Here is a 16,070-nt window from a genome sequence, read left to right as displayed (position 1 = left end):
TCAACGAAGACTAAATACCAAATTTCAGCAAGTTGGGTAGGATATTGAGGCCCAACTTCAAAATATCGAAAATCGGGAGTTATCTTTCAATGGGGGCAGTTTCAGGTGGACCGTTGTATGCCCCTAAAGAAGACTAAATACCAATTTTCAGAAATTTCGGTAAGATATTAAAGTTAGAACCTTCAATATACCGAAAATCAGGAGGTTCCGTTCTATGGGGACTATATGAAAACGTGGACCTATTTCGAAAAATTTCAGGTGGAAAGTTTTATACCCCCAACAAATATCAAATTTCCGCTATTTCGGGGGCAACTGAGTCTAAAATCTTCAAAATACCGAAAATCGGGCGGTACCATTCCATTGGGGCTATATGAAGACGTGGACCAACACCGGACAGTTTTATACCATCAGCGAAGACTAAATACCAAATGTCAGCAATTTTGGTACCTCAACCTCAAATATCGATAATTCGTATCGTTCAATGGGGGCTGTATGAAGACGTGCACCTATACCAAAAAATTTCAGATGGAAAGTTTTTCATTGAAATATTGAGACCACAACCTTCAAAATACTGAAAATCTGGAGGTATGGTTCTATGTAGCCTATATCAAAACGCCGCTGTAGCCCATTTTCAGTAATAAACATTCTATTTATAATAGAAACTTCTATCTTAATAGATTCGAGCTGTATCTTGATTTCAACAGACGGACGGACATGGTTATTTCGACTTAGGATTTTATGCTGATCAAGAATATATATACGTTATAGGGTATCCGACGAATATTTCAATGTGTTACAAACGGATTGACAATTTAATTAGACAAATTTAAAAATAAATTTAAAAAAGTGTCAGGTGGAGGGAACGGGACGGGTACAAAAGTATACATTGGCTGAAAGAGTACACTCCCATCATTCTGATAACACGAAGAACCACTAAAATTTAGTACCTGTGGTAAAATAAAATAGCTCGCTTCATGTAAACGCTACGGTAATTTAATTTACCTAACAAAGCAAATAACGACGAACACAATATCTGTTATAGTTTCCGAGATATAGCTATTTCTTTCTCCAGAAATTTGCAAAAATGGCGTGCTATCCAAAATTGGGAAAACATTTTTGTCGTTAGGGGTACGCCACGCCCATACCTTTCAAATTGTAGACCAAATTTTTGGTTTTCTTAGTTTCAATATGTTTACTATCGAGTCCCATATAAAAATTAAAAACGGTGACGACAAACATGGGGTTTTGGCGAGGAAAACCGACTTCTGAACTACTGGGCGTCGCACAGTGTTGCGTCAGTGGACAAAAATTGAAAAATGTGTTCTTGATTTTTTTAAAATTTTATGGTTTTATTTTATTGAGAACACTTCAAATAGGACAAACCTCAAAGATGTTGTCGATATTTGGTGTTACTATAAAGTTATAGCTCGTTAAACATAGAACATTTTTCGTATGTGACATTTACTAAAATGTATTTAAAAAAGAAACCCATGTTCATGGAAGTTTTTTAAAGAAGTTATTGACATATTCCACAACTTTTGAGTAGGGAATTAAAGAGTGGTCGATAGTCTTGCAATTTATGAAAAAAAAGTTTACATATAATGTGTATACATAAAGTACCGTTATGTTGATTGAAACAGTAACGTGTTATACAAAACTCACGAATATCGCTTCTTTCATGGAGTGTACCTAAAAATTGCAGCAAATTGCAGTTTCGACCATTTGGTGAATGAAACAGACATCCCTTTCGAATTAAAAAAATGCAAAGTTTACATCCTATAAAATCCGATTCTCGGAGCCACAACCATATCATCATAAAAAATTTGTACGAAAGGAGCAAGAATCCATGTTTTGCCTCAGTGGATAAATTCACTTGATTTGACTGCTTCGTTTTATATATCCAATTATGAAACGATTTTTAACAAAATCGGTAAAACTGATCAGAGGCCCAAGCAAATATCGCATATTAAATTTGAAGGCGGTTCAAATAAAATTGGCTGAGTTATAGCAAAATCGGGGAAATATATATATGTGGGGGCTATATCGAAATCTGATCCGATTTTTAACAAAATCGGTAAAACTGATCAGAGGCCCAAGCAAATATCGCATATTAAATTTGAAGGCTGTACAATTAAATTTGGCTGAAATATAGCAGAATCGGAGAAATATATATATATATATATATATATATATATATGGGGGATATATCCAAATCTGAACCGATATGGACCAAAATGGGAATTTTTCATTCCTATGCCCGCATAAGTACTTGTATAAAAATTCATCGACCTAGGTCAACTCCTTCTATTTTTGTCCACGTTTACAAGGAAGCGGCAACACTGTGCGTCGTCGTATGATCCAGGAGCTAGATATAGTAAAACGTATCGAGCATCAACGACTGCCTTGGCTGGGCCATGTCAACAGGATAGACAAAGTTGTCCTCGCCAGAAGGGCATATGAATTTGACTGTATACGTCCCCTGAGAAGGCAAAAACTCCGATGGAAAGACAAAGCTGACGTTGACATCACTAAACATGGCAACAAAAATTGGAGAAATAAAATATGTAGAAGATCAGTGCATTTAGAACAGGGATGAATGAAAGCATACTCTAGCGTTGATTGTTTTTTTATTCTCTAGCATTTAGTCGTTTATGAGACGTCAAAGAAAGCACACAAGCACGGGCGTACGTACTGTTTTCTTTATGTTGTGCTTGAATAGTGCTTTTAAATTAGAAATAGAACTTTAAATTTATTGTTTGTTATTTAAAATTATTTTTTTTTGTTTTTTTTTTTTTTTTGATATGGACATATTAAAAAAAAAAGAAAATCTATTAGAAACAATATTTGTAAATTTTGTGCTCAATCGGAGAGTAAATTTGGTGCTCTTACCACTACAGTCACACATCTTGTGCATCCCTGATTTAGAATACAAGTCATCTAAATAATTAAGCACAGTACAAATTAAATACTATTTTAAGAAATTCTTCTTGTAATACGCAAAAAGCATCGACTAAAACAAAAGACTTAAGACACAAGAGCGTTGTTATATAAAACATGGTTGGCGTTATTCTTCAAATACATTCAACTTAGCAACACTGAGTCCCTCATCCTGTCTTTCTCTTTCATTTTAAACCAAAAATTGCAAACTCTTCAGCATTCCCATATTCTCATGACCATTTTTGGCAATTTCAACCATAGAAATTCACCATAGTTGAAAAGCCATGCCCATAACGACACTTACTTAAAACTAAAACAGCAAAGATCAGCTGTGCAAATTAAAACAAGTTTAAAATGTGAGTCTCTCTCTCTCTCAACAACAAATAAAACCGACTTAAATGAGACTAACAAAAGAGAGATAGTCACCATGACGGCGATCAGCAAATCCATTAAAATGTTGCCACATTTTCTGGCCAATTTCTAAAATTCAGTTCTCGTGGAACTTCTTCATAATAAAGACGTGTTGTATTCTTTTGTTAGGGAGGTGCGCTCAAACAGAACACAAATCAAAGAGACAAACAAACGGGTAGGCACAACAAGAACAAGTCAAAAGAAAAAAATACGAAAATGTAAAAAAAAAAAAACAAATAAATGTACGTCAAACAAAAGGGGTAACAAAATAAGCAGAACATCGACAAAGAAACAAAATAAATCGAAACAAATGTGTATTAAGTGAAGAATTATTACAAAAAAGTTGAGGAAGAAGTTTTCAATTAATTTTAAGAAGCAACAATAAAAACCAAAATTATACGGGAAATAAAATATGCTTCCGTTAAGTTGTTGGCCATAACGAATTCAAAAATACAAATACCACTAAAAAATCAAACTAACAAAGTTTTGACATAATCCCCAATCTTTTCTTTTGGCTCAAAAGCCAAATTAATGTAAAACCAACGAATAAGAGAGTGAAACAAATCACAGCTTTAGTGTTAATTATTTTTGTGTATTTTCACAGTGTGTTGTTTTTAATTTTTGTCTACTTTTTTCTATTGTTTTTTACCAACTTTAGTTCAAATATGACTAATAAAATGTTTGGGAAAAGTCTTTCCATAATTGGATTAGCACTCTCAATGGATTATCAGAAGCAAAAGGTAATTGTTTATTTTATTTATTTTTTTCTCCTCCTGTTTTCTTCACTTCAAAAACATCTCTCAGAAATCTATGTCAATCTTATTTTGCACAGCATCTAAATAATTAATCACCATTTACCGCTTAGCTGACAAGTTTTGCTCTCTTTTTTACAAGTTTTTTTTCCTGTTTTGTCGTTTTTCTGCTTGTTGTGGCTTTTTTAGCATTGTCGTGTTTCCGATTGCCGATCTGCTTTGCTATTTTCTTGTTCGATGTGCTCCATTCAATGAATGCTGTATACATTGTCAGTTTTGAATGTTGATTTTTCGCAATTATCGATAACTGTCAAATAACCACAAAATATTTGGGGTTTCATGATGAATGACAAAAAGGAACGGACACACTATCAAGCAACCGATTATTTAAGCAAATCTGTCATTCAAAACTGACAATGTGTACCCAACTTAACGCAACCTTGTTGTATTAATCTTTTTGCAGTATTGCTACTCCTCTGTTTAAAAAAATGAAGTTGTGTTTACGTTGTTTATTGGCTGTGTGTATTCTACATACAGAGGATCGTATTTTTCATACATTAAATCGTGGTATTAAAATTTAATATGTTTAAAATGTTATAGAAAATACATATGCCCTTGTTTGAAATGTTGATCGTAACATTTAACATCAAAATTTTCAGCGGTGGCAAATCCCCTCAGCGAAATGTTGGCTATCCTGAGTATTTCAGCAATGAAAAACGTCTCTACAAGTGGTGTCGTAATACACCCCGTTCGGACTCGGTATGTACGAGTTGTAGCTCATTGAAATTATCATTTGGATTCCTATAAAGTATATATAGACTTGATCAGTGTTTTTTGAAGTTTTTAAAATATTTTTTTTGTTTTCCGTGGACATTTTAAAAGTGATTTCCGTACATTCACGTGCTAAGTTATATATATTCTGAAATATTGGAAAGCTATAAAACTCTGTTCGGAAAGCTATAAAACTGATACGGGAACGCGCCGGTTTCGGAGATATTCAAGTTCTTTCAGAATGTCTTCGGAAATTTCATTTAATAGCATTTTCCAAATGTGGAAACAAAAACCTAAAATTGACAAAATGTTATCCAATTTTTTAGAAAAATTGGTTCGCCAGCACTAACAAATGATGAACTACGTACTATAAGGCCAATTATTACTTATTTGGTTTATAGTATAAAGATACAGTGGATTCAATCTTCGCGAAACTTAAAGACAATTCCGATGAAAAATTATAGTTGGCTTAAACACAAGGTTCTGTTTCCAAAGATAATGTACCGAATGCAACCAGACGCAAAAAGGAATTTAAGGATTGCCATCCAAAAGTGCAAATGAGAAAAGTTCATAACCTTGTAAAGTCTTGCACTCAAATGGCTTTAAGCAGTGCCACTTCAACTAAACTACAACAATGTGGATCGTCAAGGAACTGGCGTTCGGTTCTCCGGAATGGGGTAATAAAATGAAAAAGGCTTTAGCACTTATTGTTGATGCGAATTGCGAACGATGAACATTAAAAAAATAATTCATTAACAATAGTATTAACACAAACAAATATATATGTATGATTACTTGATATTTGGGCCACTCCATAACATGGACCAATGCTGATGTTTTTTTTTTTGTGAATGCTCTCAGCACTAAAAATTTGACAGTACAAAAAAAATACTAAGTAAATTACTAAATACCTTAAATTTTGTGACCCCCACTATGGGGCTATATCACACCGGGGACATAAATTGGGAATGTATGTATAATGGAAACTGTGACGTCAATACTTAAAATTCGTCATACCGAGCGGTACAGATCAATGGGGGCTACACCAATACGCGAAAATATATTAATACTAGTCCGTTCAATGGAACGGACAGTCGACACCATGATAAAGAGTGAGATCCCAACGATATGCTTAAATTCAAACAACATGCATACGTTAAAGGCAGATCAGTGGAAACCGCATTGCATGAGGTAGTACACCACATAGAAAGAACCTTCCAAATGAAAATGTACACACTTGCTGTATGCATAGACATCGAAGGCGCTTTCAATAACGTAAGCACCGAGAGACTTATCCACTCCTTAGACGAGTTTCAGGTAGACAGGGCCTTAAGGAACTGGATAACCCACATGCTAAGGAATAGATGGATAAGCTGCTGGCTATACGACGTGAAAATAAGAGACAAAGTTGGACAAGGAACGCCACAGGGAGGGATACTTTCACCTCTGTTGTGGGCTACCACCATAAACAGTCTCTTGAGGACCCTAACCGAAGAAGGATTTGACCCAGTCTGCTACGCAGACGACGTTATAATACTTCTGAGGGGAAAGAATCCGAATCAACTCTTTCGAAGAGCAGACACGGCTCTAAAAATTGCTTTTAACTGGGCCAGGCCGAGAGGTCTGAACGTCAACCCGGAAAAAACAGAATTATGTCTATTCACTAGGAAAACAAAAATGGGACACTACGAGGAACCAGTTTTTCTAGAGAAGACAATAAATATCTCTTGTACAGTTAAATATCTAGGAGTAATTCTGGATAGGAAACTTAAATGGAAAGACCATATACAAGAAAGGGCCAACAAGGCCCAAATATGTTGGTCAACCCGCAGAAGGGCGATAGGCTCAAAATGGGGGTTCAATCATAGGATGATACACTGGCTATACAGAAGCGTAATTAGACCAATTCTAACGTACGCGTCTGTGGTATGGTGGACAGCCATGGACAAACAATGCAATGTGGAAATATTGCAAAAGGTCCAAAGAACATGCTGCCTAAGCATTAGCGGATCAATGAGGACCACACCGACTAGGGCTTTAGAAACAATTTTGTTTGTACACCCAATAGATATTCAGGTAAGGTATGAGGCGGCCATCGCAGCCGCAAGGCCAAAGTCGATGAGCGAGTGGATCGAAAAGAGCCACCAAAACATATTAAAGGTCACAACGGGTGAATCTATAAATCAGGTAGTATCGGACCGTATACCTGAAACTAGTGAAGTAGCCTTGTGTGAAGTGTCAATAGAGACATGTGGATCGGGGGAGCTCTAGCACAGATTCCCGCTGGAAGCTGTGGGTTTACGGATGGGGCTGTGCTAGGGGGGAGAACCGGACTGGGTCTTTATATAATGGAACCGGAAACGGAAATCTCCCTCCGTCTGCCGGATCATAACACGATCCTCCGGGCGATAACAGAGTGTCTGCTTTGGTTTGATACTCACACAAGGCCTACCACTGTAAATATCCTTACGGATAGCAAAGCAGCCATTAGAGCTATATCAACCAAGACAGTGAAATCTAGAACTGTCTTGGAATGTATTAAATCTATAAATAATTACTCTCAACACGGTAAGGTAAACATTATATGGATACCAGGGCATACCGGGATTAGGGGTAAGTCTAGAAAACGCTAAGCCGTTTAAAGCTACGCGACTAGAACTAAAGACATGGGCAAAAAATGCACACATATCCCTCTGGAGTAGTGAAGAGAAGGGAAAAAACACAAAAATCCTATGGGGAAACCCAGACGAGGACAAAACAAAAGAATTACTTTTACTAAGTAAAAAAGATATTAGTAGACTGACAGGAATCCTTACAGGTCAACTAGGTCTAAAAGCACACCTGCACAAAATAGGTTGTGCAGAAAACAGTGAATGCAGAGCATGCGGAGAGGACGACGAAACGTTGGAACATTACCTCTGTCATTGTCAAGCCTTCACAAATCTGAGAACCCAGTTACTAGGGAATAACATTATACCAGGACTCGACCAAATTAGGACAATCGAGTTCAAAAAGATCAGAGACTATGTAAATAGGACAGAGATCCTAGACTAAGTCAAAAAAGATAATCTTCCATAACCCAAAATTAGAGCGCACAACAGGCCTACTTATGGCTTAAGTCTATGTCCACATGGGCATGTGGTGATCTAGTATCACCCCTCATATCAACCTAACCTAACTTTTGTACATTAGTTTTATATCCTCTGAAACTCCAATATACTAATTTGCAGCAAAATCCGTTGAATACAAAAAAAAAAAAGGTCGCCACCGTTACATGAGCGCTACTGGAAACCATCTATCTGGCTCATATTTAGCCCCATGCTACCCACTTATATAAGAAACATATTTGCAAAGTGTTGGTAACCTACGTCCTTTACATTAAAAGATATTAGTAAAGTTCCACTAAAGTGCTCATATTTCGCACTGAAACAAAACTTCACTATCAAAAATTGCCATCGTGAGCCCATGTTTTGGTATGACCCAATAAAAATGGTACCACTTATTTCAGGTTTTCTAGTTTTGATCTTCATTTTCGGCCAAGATTGGATGTTCTTGGTATTTATGATTCCCAGTCGTTAAAAACTTCACTATCAAAAATTGCGCACATAGGCCCATATTTTTATATTTCGCCCATTGTCCTAGCCAGACAAATTGTGGGACTCCTTACGCCTTCTGAGAGGTTCTTACCTATTTTAACAGAGGATCGGGTATCAGATAGAGTCACCTTACAAAGTCGAATGCGCATGACGGGGATAGCAAATACCTTTGAACGTAAGGGGCTGTAGAAGGCTGCCCTATAATGGACAAAAAAATGTAAGTGTCGATCAGCATCTCTTGAGTATTTTTCAGAATTTGCCACAGGCTAACTATTTGGTCAATGGTGGATTTGCCATTTCTAAAGCCAAATTATTATGACCCAATTATTTCGTTGACCATATGCTTTAGTCGTTCGAATAATATGTCCGGCACTATCTTATAAGCAATACGGAGCAGCCATATGCCTTTATAATTAGAGCACACATTCTTGTTTCGTTTCATGTGGACGGGGCACAGGATGCTCAGGTACCAATTGTTTGATTAAGCAATTGGATTAAGTGATTGGAATATGCTGCGGATATCTGCCGTGATTGCAGCTGACCGATGTCCAACTACCGTGTTGTGTCTGTTCGTACTTTATTTTCTACGTTTAATCGGGTCCGTGGCTTTGCTGCGACAAGATGGTGGTCCGAGTCGATGTTTGGTGCTGGGAACGATCGTACATCCAACCCGCTCAATGAATGTCTTATCACAATGTGATCATTTTGATTTTTTTGTTTTTTGGTCTTAATGCAGTCAGGTAGGCTTATAAATATCGAGATGCTTAAAACTGGTATTGCAACCATGTTTTTTGCCGCTGCGAAGTATATCAGCCTCATTCCATTGGCAGACTTTTTTCTGTGTAGACTACAATTTCCGACTGTTACGCCAAAGATATTCTATGTTACAAGTTTGGCATTAAAATCGTCTACAATAATTTTAATGCAATGTGTAGGACAACGGTCATATGTTTCTTCAAAGCACTGGTAAAATATATCCTTATATATTTATATCTATTCATCCTTGTCTTCCGTGGAAGTATGAACGCAAATAAAGCTGATTGTGAAAAATTAAGCTTTCATTCACTGGGGTAAAGGTGGAGACCAGAGGCTTTTATCTAAGGCTAACTACAAATCCGCAATCAAACTCATACTTTGTGTTATGAGAGCTATAATACAGTGCGTCATTTTAGATGTTGTTTTTGCGGATTCTGAAACTTCAATTTTCATAGATGAGAAAGTTCTATATATAAATCGGGGTCAAAGTTCAAATTTTTAGAGTTTTTTTAGGTTTTCACGATTTTGCTTGGAAACCGCATATTTATTCTGGTTTTTCTACATGATTGACCTTTATGATATTTTCGCAGGTTTTACCATTTTTCACATACTGAAGTTCATATTGGGACAATGCACTGACTGTATCGCCTCCTTATAAAACAATGTCATGTACGGCGAGCCTTAACTAAGTTTATATGAAAACCGTATACATAGCTACAATTTTTCTCAAGCAAAATCGTATAAACCTAAAAACCCCCTAAAAATGTAAATTTTCATGGCGATTTATTTAAAAAACGCTCCGTCGATTTTTTTTTATTTTTCTCATCTTTGAACATTGTAGTTTCAGAATCCGCAAAAACTTCCCATGTTTAAGCCCCTTTTATTTAATGTTGGTTCAAGAGCACCGTGGGTACCAAGATAAGTCCTGGGCTTTGCTATGTTTATGCCGGTCAACCTGGAATAAGTGTACTTCTTCATTTCTTTGCAATCAATCTTAATCGAGATAAAACGATCTGAGTGTCTGTACATTATAAATTGTAATCAAACCCCAGGTCAAAATAGGACTAATTGTCAGGAAGTTATGGAAGATCGGGTTCCAACCAGAATAGAACTGTAAAATAGGTAACAAGGAAGGGAATTTGGCCAGATCTTGTCATTGCTCTACCGATCATTAATTATTATGATCAGTACTAATATTTATAGATGTTAGCATCTTAGAATTTGTCCCCCTACTTCCATGTTTTTTTGAAGAAGTGCCATTTTTATTGAATTGATTTTTATCCGCGAAATGTCCAAAATATGTTGTCACGTATATCTTCTATCTTCCCCACCTATATATATATTAAGTTCGAAGATGTACTATTTCGGTTCACTCCGTTTTGAAACTACTACATAACGAAGAGAGAGTTCCAAAAACTTATTAAAACTTTTTCTGATATCTCCCCAACAAACGCCTGATGGTTGGTCTTGTAGAAAATTGTTACCGCTTGTAGGCCTTCATATACCTGAAAAGTGTTTTGACGTCTACCAACAAATTTTCTAAACTAATATAAAATTAAAACAATTATTTTGTTTTCAGGTAATTTTAAGCACTAATTGGAGTTTCGGCAAAAGTTCTCTGTAATTCTGTAATTAATGCTGTTCGCAACTATGCATTTTGTTTAAATTAAATAATAGTTGTTGTAAAAGCAACATGGATACCCTACAGACAGCTAAATATTTTATTTGTTAATACACGCTAAATACAAAATAAAGCAGACAGACCCTCACACATACCCGAGCCCATATTCACAAGGATGATTACTCACTCAGTCGTTCAGTTAGCCAGACACTACACGTGTATCATACAAAATGCTAGATTTTCCGACGAAGCTTCTGTTGCTGCTCTGATAGTCAGACATGCATGAAGAGCATTTAACTGTTTATAAAGTATTATGCAAATGCTCAATGCTATGTTTTTGCTTATTACTTACTCTTGCTGCTGCTGATGTTGTATTAGTTCTTCGTCATGTTTTTGTTTTTGTTGTTTTTATTGTTGTCGTTTTATTATAACAAAACAACACTATAATGTACTGTTGTTTTACTTTTGTTCTTGTTGCTTGTTATTGTTGTTGCTTTTGCCGTTGTTTTTTTGTTTTAACTGTTTTCACAGACAAAGAAGACAAAGGAAGTTATTTTTAGCTCAGATATTCGAAAACTATTACAATGAAGAAGGTACATACAACAAATATGCATCAAATTAAGATTCTATGGAAAACAGTTGGATAGAAAATGTTCAAGGTTAATGGGATATTCGTAGAAATCGCGAATTATTGTGTTCTTTGAAATTGGAAACCATTTAAGCTGCTGGTGAAAAAATAACACAAATAATAAATTCATTGTCAATGGAGATCGCATATGTACTTCTATGGTATACGCCTTCTAATGTGTAATATGTAGAACAACACATCCCACATTCTTCCTATCATATTGGCTATCTATATTTTTCAATGTGTTTCTTATTATTAACCAACTTATTATTCATTTAAGTTTATGTACAAACTAGACCTGTTCGTTTAACTCCTTTCACAGAAATCTCTTCTTAACAAAACAATTACAAAATTCCAACTAATCAAAGAGTAAAAACAAAACTGTGTTACAACCCACATCAATTTTGTCACATTTCATTGCTACCGCCTTCTCAGTCATTGTTTGTAACATACTCGTCACTTCTTTGCATCATAACACCATCGACTGGACAGCTTACTATAAATATTTACTCTGTTTCTTTGCGAAGAGGCTTTAATCAAAAGTTGTTACACAGCAGTGCTCGTCATCAACTGCAGTAACGAGCGTCTGACAATTGGCAAAAGACTTAAAATATGGCAGACAGAAAGACAAACAAATCGAACAAACCCAAAGTCATCTCTACTTATTAGGCAACAGTAATCATCATCGTTCTGAGTCACAGAGCAAAAACAGCATGAAATGAGGAAAAATGAAGAACAAGAATTAATAATATGGCACAGTGGTTCGTGAGGTCGAAACTCGCCTTTAATTGTAAGAATATCACTTGGGATGGGTGGTCCATGTAAGTGTTGCTCTAAATATTGGAACATTTCGCGCCCATATCTCAGGAAGTATTGTCTTCCACGTAGCAAAAAATATTATGTTGTAGTCATGATCACAACGAATACCCGCTTTTCAAATTTTAACACAAAGAGTGAATGGCTTTAAACTGGATTAACTTTCAAAGGTGTAGATTTTTTGCGGATGAGTAACTTATAGGAATGGACCGAAATCTTGGAAATAGATCTTATTTGTGCCAGTCAACGTATGATTTTTTAGAGCTTTAGGTCCATTAAATCCACATGCTTGGCATGGCACGAAACAAATTATGGCTTTGTTATCAGTAGGGACTACTTTCAATGAAATTTTCAATTCAAACCGTCCTTAAAAGGTGGTTAAAAAATTCTTTAAAAAATCCTCGTTTTGGTTGAGAAAAAATCTTTAAAAAATCCTTGTGTTCTAGACCAATGGTGGTTGAGAAAAAATCTTTAAAAAATCCACATTTTCTAGGCCAATGGTGATTGAGAAAAAATTTTTTAAAAATCCACGTTTTCTAGGCCACTGGTGATTGAGAAAAATTCTTTAAAAAATCCACATTTTCTAGGCCAATGGTGATTGAGAAAAATTCTTTAAAAAATCCACGTTTTCTAGGCCAATAGTGATTGAAAAAAATTCTTTAAAAAACACAGTTTTTAGGCCAATGGTGGTTGAGAAAAATTCTTTAAAGAATCGACGTTTTCTAAGCCAATGGTTATTGAAAAAAATCTTTAAAAAACCAGGTTTTCTAGGCCAATGGAGATTGAGAAAAATTCTTTAAAAAATCCACGTTTTTAAGCCAATGCACAGTGTCCGATTTTTCGAAAAACCTGGCCAAAACTCTAAAAATGAATGGATTTTGACCTTACCTTTGGTTCTTATGTTTTTCGGGCCGCTGATTACGTTTTTGATATTATTTAACCCTCAGGCGGTCATTTAAGGGGTCTTTTTGGTCCCTCCTGCTATAAAATGTGATCTTATCGGATCAAAATATTCTACAAATGTTTTCTCCATAAATTTTTACTATAGGTCCTAGAATACACCAAAACTCTATATCTTACCTTAACTCCAGAAATATGCAAATTAGAAAAACATTTTAGGGTTAATGTCGTACTTCATCAAAGTTTTGGCAAAATTGTCATACAAAACATCATTTTAGAAGAATGGCGTCAAAGACAAAAATGTTCTCAGCTAATTTTCATTATAAGTCACCAAAGAAATGAAATCTCTATTTGCATTACTTACCAAGGAAATATCGGTATCAATTTTGCCAAAAAACCAAGAAACTAAAATAGGGGTGCAAGCTTCCACAATTTCTACAGTTTTGGAAATATTTGAGTTAAGATCACTTGGAATCCTTGCACTTTAGGTGTATAATGTCTTTGGCAACTTTACTGACAATAATGCAAGGAATATTTGTCTTAAAAAAATTAACCCTCGTGCGAGTCATAAAAGGACTCCTTTTGGTCCCTTTTTCCACAAATCTTTAAAATCTCCTATCAGATGTGGTCGGATCAGACAAAAATATTCTAGAAATTTGTTCGCCATAAAATTTTACTATAGGTCTTAAAATACATCAAAACTCTAAATTATGCCCAAACGCCAGAAAGTGACCCTATACTATATCCTGACATTCTGAATGAAAGAAAATCTGTATATACCTGCAAGACAAAATATCACATAAAAACGAAAAGTGCTAATATGTGCAGGATGTTTCGATGGAAAATGGTAAAAAACCCTTCCTTTTTATGAATGATAAATTACGCGGCCCAACTCGATCTTACTCACAACTATTTTCATAATTTATTGTGAAAATTGATCTTGAAAAAAATTAAAAAGTGCGGACATCAATTATTAAAGAACGCACAATTCATTGGCGACACTGAACATCTCAAATACGTTTCACATACCTTTCATTACAATTACAAAAAGAAAATATTTAAAAACCGTTGTTTATTTTGCATATTATCATAGATTTATAAACAACTTAAATATTACTAAAAATAAAATATAATTCCAAATAGGGTCACTTCGACCTGCTTTTATACCCACTTATTAAGCAAGAAATGTATATATTTTTTCATAACTACACGCACTGGGATCCTATAAACAATACCTGACCCTTTTTAGTGTAAATTGAAAAAATTTTTTTTCTATTTTTGGCAGGTTTCTTGGAAAATCGGACACTGTGCAATGGTGGCTGAGAAAAATTCTTTAAAAAACCATGTTTTCTAGGACAATGATGATTGACAAAAATTCTTTAAAAAAACACGTTTTCTAGGCCAGTGGTGGTTGAGAAAAATTCTTTAAAAAATCCACGTTTTCTACGCCAATGGGGATTGAGAAAAATTTTTTAAAAAATCCACGCTTTCTAGGCCAATAGTGGTTGAAAAAAATTCATTAAAAATCCAGGTTTTCTAGGAAAATGGTGGTTCAAAACATTCTTTAAAAATCCACATTTTCTAGGGCAACATTCCATTTGAGAAATGAAAAGTTCGATGACAGAGAAGCCACTCCACAGCCGATATGTCCGATAAGCTATTTCCAACAGCGAAACCGGTCACAAAGTGTTGGTTGTGTGGTTTCGAATCCACGGCTTTCTTTTTTCCTCCAAAAAATTTAGATTATTAAGCTGACTTCAAGGAGAAATTAATTTAAATTAATAACAAAATGATCTTCTCCCTAATATCAACATCAATACACTGTGCCCCACACATTAACTTTAGGTACATGAGATCATGAACATAGAGACCAGTCACAGGTAAATCGTTGAAGGACTGACGGATCACGGACAAAATCCCTATTAACAGCACATTCACAAACCCACTAACACTCTCTCACCCCGGTAAGCACAAATACTCGTCGATATTTTGGTCAAGTCAGGGAAGATAACAGATATAAAGTGAGACAATGCTACAAAGAAGCATCAGGCACTCCTGCAATCCGGCAAGCATGGCACACATAACATAATCCACACCAACTGAAATAAACACTATTTATGTTGATGTTTAACCAGACTTTCCACAAAAAAAAAGTCCAAAATACTCAAATACCCCGGCAGACATACACATCGAACAGGCCACAACAAATGCTACACCCCATAATATAAAAAAGCTTAAAGTGGTGGTTTGCAGAAAAACATATACCGGCTGAGAACAAGCCAAAGAATGAACTTACACAATTTGCGGTCAGTAGATGACAATGACAACGTTAATGACGTTCGGTCAGCAAATAAATAAGACCAGACTAAAACGAGCAAAAATTGAAATAAAAACAACATAAAACAGCCAAGCAACCCCAATCGTCAATATTTTAAGTATATTAGCCTTTTCAGGGTCATGGGGTTTTTTTCACCTGATATAGTGGTTCTGAGGTGTATACGTATGTATGTGTGTGTTGTAATGTTATTTTTAATACTTTTTTCATTTTTGATTGTCTGTTTGGTTAATGTTTTCTAATTAACTGGGTTTACAAAGGTCAAATTTGCCAACAGTATGGCAGCCTTTAGAGGGCAAACGCGCAAACGCAAGCGAATAACGTGTTTTAATATTTAATAAAAGAAACTTTCCCTTTTTCTTGGGAGGGAATTTTTCCCATAATTTAAGATTCAAAATCACTATTTTTCTTTTGAAAAAAAGTGATGGTGAAATTTTACTTTCCTGACACAAAGCAAAAATAAAAAGAAAATAGGAACAAAAGACTCAAGACACAAACGTGCTACTAAGGATGAACTTCCAGTGAATGAAATTAAAAGTAACTAAGA

The 16,070-nt window shown here is 35.3% G+C and overlaps 1 protein-coding gene across 1 annotated transcript in view; it reads left to right on the top strand.

Moving 5' to 3' along the window:
- The first annotated feature begins 4,068 nt into the window (after positions 1-4,068).
- The window catches only part of LOC141405769 (uncharacterized), a 546,509-nt gene continuing 534,507 nt past the window's right edge, over positions 4,069-16,070 (top strand). Inside the window, exon 1 of the mRNA XM_073990459.1 lies at positions 4,069-4,088. The gene's annotated coding sequence lies outside the window, so the exon portion shown is untranslated. The remainder of the gene's footprint in view (positions 4,089-16,070) is intronic.

The sequence above is a fragment of the Musca autumnalis genome, unplaced genomic scaffold (assembly GCF_047663935.1).
Source record: "Musca autumnalis isolate F117 unplaced genomic scaffold, ASM4766393v1 scaffold_5, whole genome shotgun sequence".
NCBI lineage: Eukaryota > Metazoa > Arthropoda > Insecta > Diptera > Muscidae > Musca > Musca autumnalis.
Note: the sequence above shows the minus strand (reverse complement) of the source record. Positions and strands in the feature narration are given on the sequence as shown.